Source organism: Populus trichocarpa, chromosome 6 (assembly GCF_000002775.5).
Source record: "Populus trichocarpa isolate Nisqually-1 chromosome 6, P.trichocarpa_v4.1, whole genome shotgun sequence".
In the NCBI taxonomy this organism is placed as follows: Eukaryota; Viridiplantae; Streptophyta; class Magnoliopsida; order Malpighiales; family Salicaceae; genus Populus; species Populus trichocarpa.
In genome coordinates, this window is record NC_037290.2 from 4,335,155 (window position 1) to 4,341,732 (window position 6,578).

Below are 6,578 nucleotides of genomic sequence, written 5' to 3' on the forward strand. Positions count from 1 at the left end.
CAAAATTGAACATAAAAATTCAACAATAAAAAGAAAAACAAATATAATGCAAAATATATATATAAAAAAAAAGAAAAATCTTACCTTAACTTTGTTACGAGTGAAGTTGAGTAGAGAAAAAAAGAACAAATTCATACAATATGTTAATTAAAAAAAAGAGTAAAACTGAGAAGAGAAAAAAAAAAGAGAAGAGAATGACTTACCTGGTAGGAATGAAGGAGAAAAAAGAAGAGAAGGAGTTAAGAAGGAGAGAGAGAGAGAGAGAGAGAGAGAGAGAGAGAGAGAGACGTTTTGTTTTTTACAAAAAAAAGGAAGAGAGAAGAAGAAGAAATACTTGTCTTTTATGAAATTAGGGAATCTGGTCTTTATTTAAGGTTTTTTTATCGAAGGTTTTACCGATAGATAATTAAATATTAATATTTTTGACATTTTCTTTGGTGTTTTTATCTGTAATATTTAGTTGAAAATTTTCAGAACCCCCCAAATATCACCGATGACTTTTCAGTCCATTACTGATTTCGTCTGCAATGAACAATAATTAACAGTGTCATTGAGAAGTGAACAATTCCAAAGCTCTCAGGAAAATATCGATGAGCTTAATTTGTTGGTGATTCCATATGTAATAAATATAATGAATAGTGTTATTGAGAAGTGAACAATTTCAAACCTCTCTAGAATAAACCAATAGACTTAATCTGTCAGTGTATTTGTTGGTATTTTATAGTAAGTCGGTAATTCCATCTGTATAAAACAATATATGTGGCCATATTTTATCTATATTCTTTATCTATCCATCATGTAAATACTTAAAATCAAAACAGCGTACACAACACAATAATACTAGTTCTGTGTATAATAATAAAATTAAAAAAAATAAATGTTTCCTTATCATGTAATAATAAATGCATGTCATTGTCATTACCCTAAAGATAATTTCATTACACATTTGTGTGTTGTGCAAATTAATCAGAATTGTCTTCTTCAATTTCATCTTCGTCATCGTCATCTCCATCATAATCTTCTATATTGGTTCTGTATGTCTGTTGGTTCTCAAAACATCATTCAATTCCTCAACGTTAACATCAATATTAATAAAAGTATTCTTGATAATATGAAAATTCAAATTTTATTTTAAATCAGTAGACAAAGCAACTCGATATCAATAAATTATTTAATCAAATTAAAAAATATCATCTCCCACTGTTACTAAGTTATTCTATTTCAATTTTTCGTGCGCATATGAGAAGCCCATTAAAACCATCTAAAAGGTAAAAAGTCACATGATTAAAGCTTGTTTTCACGGTTGACTTGACTTTGGTTGGGTCATTGATTTTCACTTGTCTTTTAAGTTTTGTGACTTCAATAATTATTTGTGATTTCCTTCGTCTAGATTTCGACTCTTTCTATTAGTTTAGTCGATAAAAATAAACCCTCCAAATTCTTAATTTTGTCTTATTAAACTGCATTATCAACCTTGAATATGCATAAATCCTTGTATAAATTTCTAAACTAGGCATGGTGTATTTACGGTGCCACTACCTTTTCTTTTGTTTGAGAAATAACCCTTAATTATTTCTAGTTCTTATAAGTAATTTAAGAAAGTTATTTTATGATATAATAAAAAAAATAAAATTAGTAATATAAGATTAAATCTCGATATTCCGATATTTTTAATTGTCATTCCAAGGCAAAGTGAAAAGTAAAAGGAACGTAACAGAGGGGGGCGAGACCCCTGTGTTACCGACAATTGAATTGATGATCTTTCTGCTGGCACCATGCATGATGTAATGCTAAAACTTGGGAATTTCCTCGAAGCATCAATGGGACAATAAGCCAAATAAAGAAGACTTTATTATATGTGGAAAATCATGTTACGACGACTGTTGTAACTCAATTTTTGATTAACCAATATTTTTGTAAATGTTATTTTATTTTTATTATTATTCATAAAAACCCAAAAAAATTAAGAAAAAGTTTAAAATTCAAAAATATATTTTTCTCGAGTCAACCGCATCTTTCCATCAAAACCGAGTCCACCGAGTCAATACGGGTCAAACCATGTCGACCAGGGTAAACAATGAGTTTCATGCCGTTTCGGGTCAAAACCGTCATTTTCGACCAAAACCGAGTCCACCGGATCAATACGGGTCAAACCATGTCGACCAGGGTAAAAAATAAGTTTCAGGCCATTTCGGGTCAAAACCGAGTCCACCCGATCAATACGGGTCCAACCATGCCGACCGGGATAAAAAATGAATTTCAGGCCATTTTGGGTCAAAACTGTTATTTTTGATCAAAACCCAGTCCACCGGATTGATACCCATCAAAAGTTTTTTTTTTTTTTTTAGTGTTTCAATATAATTTTTGGTAATTAAAATTGATTTTTAGCGGTTGAAACGAGCTTTTTCTAATACTGATTTGAGTTTTTAGTTTTATCCATATAAATATTTATTATTATATATAATAAAATAAAATTAATAATGTAGAAATTTGTAATATAGTAGGCGGTCAGTTATGCCGATGATAGGCAGAGTAGTTGTGGCGATGAAATTTTTATTTAAAACAGATACGTGCCACCTGCATTAGATCTTGATGTCCCTCATCAGTGGCTATAAATAGCTAGTGACAATTCACCAGAAAGGGGGAGAGAAAAGAGAGAGAAAAAAGAAAGAGAGAGATTTGTGCAAATTTTTTTTTCTATTCCTTCAAAACCCTAAATATATCTCAACCATTAGATCTAATAGTATTTAGTTCTGGACCTTTGATTTAAAAGGATACAATAGGGCTTACCACACTAGATTAAAACCCAAATCCATCTCAGCCCTTAAAATAATCGGCCCTTCGATCCTGTTGTGCCACGTCTCCTGGTGTACCAAGCTCTCGGTATAATGCGCCACACCAGATCAAAGATCAGCTCATCCGGACCGTCCGATCAACTTGCAGATCAAGCCAATCACAGCCGAAGGATCAGTTCATTCGCGATCCAACGGTTCACAACCTTCAGCTGCACCGGTGTACCATGCTAACTTTCACACCGTAGCAAAATCTCGGAGTCTCTCTCTCCTCTCGCTGGCGATTCTCTCTCTCTCATCCGATCTCCAATTTCCCTCCGTTTGAAGCCTCCGAACAACTACAGAAAGGTTAATAGCCTCCTATAAAGCAAAACCCCTGCCGAGTTCAGCGTTTCCTCCTCCCTATCTGGCCGGAAAAAGGCTGCGATTTTCATTGGCCACCCGAAGCTTCAAACCGACGATTCTCCCTCATCCGCCATCAATGGCCGTCGAAACCACCGTCATCAGAATCCTCTCCCTCAGATATACCAGAATCAACCATTTGTTAGCCGGAAATCTCGCCGAAAAAGTTCACCGCCTCCAACAGTAACTGCGCGTGAGCCACACGCGCATTTTCGTAATTTTCCGAGAAATTCAAGGGTATTTCAGTCTTTTATCTATACAGTGGCACTCAGGTAATTTTTTGGGGTTTCTAATGGTATTTTTTATATTTTTATATATATAAATACTTGTAAATTTTCTTGCATGTGAAAAAAAAACAAAAAAAACCAAAAATAAATATAAAAGAAATAACGACGCGGGTCCAACACCCATCTTATCATGTCATCGTTCATGAGGTCCAGAGCCCAATTCTCAAGTATGGTTATACCCATTTCTCAACGACATCAAAATAATTTTTATTTTATAAATGAATATTGTTTGTCGACATGTCTTTTTTATTTACATAAAAGGACTGATGTCAAAAATTTAAATACCAAATATGGATTATGTCCATTATTTCTTTTGGTAACCCACATGTAATTCTTTTTTTTAAGGACAAACATCAATATTTTAGACGGGACTGATGTCATTTTTTGACGTGTCTCCTATGAATATTGTTTGTCGACACGTCTCTTTTATTTACAAAAAAAAGGACCGATGTCAAAAGTTTAAATACCAAATATGGATTATGTCCATTATTTATTTTTATTCAGACGCAACTCTTCTTTTTAGGGTTAAAACGTCAACATTTTAGACGAGTCTTTTATTTTTAAGGATTGATGTCATTTTGACGTCTCTTATTTTTAGAAACTGATGTTAACTATTTAAAAAAAAATGCAAATAAGCTCAAAATGTAATAGCATTTGAATCAAATAAAAAAAACATACAAGTAAGGATAACTTTTTTTTTGAAAAGATGTTTTAAGAGTGGTGACTACCTTTTCTTAATCATAACTAACCCAGTACAAGAGTGTTTCTGATACTAGTATTTAATTTGAGATTTCTAATTCACTCAAATCACTAAACAACGATTTTAATAAAATTTTTAATTTCTTTGATCGAGAAAACACTTTTTTGTTAAATAAACAACAAAAATGGAGCCGTCGCCCTCGTGTATCGACAACGACGACCAATTCCATCCAAACCACATGGTCGACAGCGTGGAATTGAATTCCAGTGCCATAATAAGGGCTCTTCCTAATATGAACGCGCAACGCCACTGGTTGTAGGGTACAGTACTGCGCTCTCCTCCTATAAAGAGCAACCCTTCAGTGCACAAAGCCAGCGGTATACAATTTAATTCATAAAGTATTTCAAATGGGTTAAGCAGGTTCTCTATAGTAGTGATAAAGCTGATCTTCATGGTTTTATTACTAGGGTGATGGTGTCATTTGTGTTTGGAGGAAGAGAGAATTGCTCCACTGGAAATACCTTCCCAATTACAACTGCCGGCTTCTTTCCCCCAAGATTGCAGGTGTTCGCCGTCGTTTGGGTGGTTAGAGGAATTTTGGTTGTATACAAATATACAGGCTGGCTTTGTACAAGCTGCTCTTTATACTACAAGACGAATCAACACGCTCGATCTTTCGTTAACAAGGGGTTGGGAATTGGAAGATTTGTGCATAAATACGTCATGGGGATTGGAAGGGGTAGTTAAAAGGAAATTTTTTATTTCCAATGGAGCAATTCTCTCTTCCTCCAAACACAAATGGCACCACCACCCTAGTAATAAAACCATGAAGATCAGCTTTATCACTACTACAGAGAACCTGCTTAACCCATTTGAAATACTTTATGAATTAAATTGTATACCACTGGCTTTGTACAAGCTGCTCTTTATACTATAAGACGAATCAACACACTCGATCTTTTGATTGTTGTTGCTGTAGTAGCGGATCGATTTAATTTACTGTTGTCTTTTACAACGAAAAAGTTGAGAAAGTGTTCGTTCATGAATTGTATTAAACAGCCCACTTGTATGGCACTGGAATTCAATTCCACGCTATCTACCCTGTGGTTTGGATGGAATTGGTCGTCGTCATCACATGATTTTCCATATGTAATAAAGTCTTCTTTATTTGGCTTATTGTCCCATTGATTCTTCGAGGAAATTCCCAAGTTTTTGCTTTACATCAATATCAATTCAATGGCTGGCATTGGCAACACACACGACTCTCGTCTCTCTGTTACGTTCCTTTTACTTTTCGCTGTGGTTTTTGAACACTATCCAAGGTTGATCTGGAGCAAATCTTGGATTGTGGGTCAGGTGAAACTTGAGAAGGTTATTTATCAAGAAATTCTCAAATCCTACCAATGTCAATTCTAACTTAGCAACATCGTCTTTTTATTTGTTAATAATATATTTAAATATAAATCAAGATTCAAATTAATTTAAATAATATAGTTAAATGAAAACAAGATTTCAATAAATTTCACTCTTTCTTTCATTTTCTTTTTCAAAACCTTCACCATTCTAATCCTTCTCAGCTATCATGTCTCCCTTCTTTGATATTGTTATCAAATAGCAAAAGTGCAAATAATCATGCTCTTGGAGATATCAAAATTACCCTACAAATCAACAAATTCCATTCATATAGGATTTTAAATTCCATTCATATAGGATAGCAAAATTGTAAATTATGATGGTATTTAAAAACATAGTAATGATTATTTTTTAAAATATTTTTTATTTAAAAATGTATTATAATAATATATATTTTTTATATTAGCATATCAAAATAATTTAAAATTACCAAAAATACTTTCTTTCTTTATTGTTTCTCATAAAATGCTCCATATATAATCCTTATAATGTGCATATCTCTAATTATATTTCTGAAAAATTGGATTTCAATAAATATCTTCCTAGTAATAACAACAACTAAAACATATTTGACATTCACTATTTTAAAAAATAGTTATTATGGATTGCGTTGTTTATTTTGAACAATGATTCTTTTCCATCATCAAACTTTTAATATTTTCAATTTCATCCTTGTCATATTATTTTCTGTTTACATTTCTTTTAATTTGCCGTATCAAGCATGTTTTGAGTTTTGAGAGGAACTTAATGATCAATTAGTCAATTGGGGCTGAAAATTAAAATTGAAAGAACAAGGACCATATTTAACAAAAAAAACTTTAGTCTACCTCATTTGAAGTACATACGAATCGTTTCAAAGCTTCAGTCCAGCTAACAATTCCAGAGCATTCACACAATAAATTCCAGAGCTACTCTGTTCCAGTTGACATCTCCAGTTAACACGGGGTAAATGAAAACTTTACCATTTTCTGCCTTATTCAACAG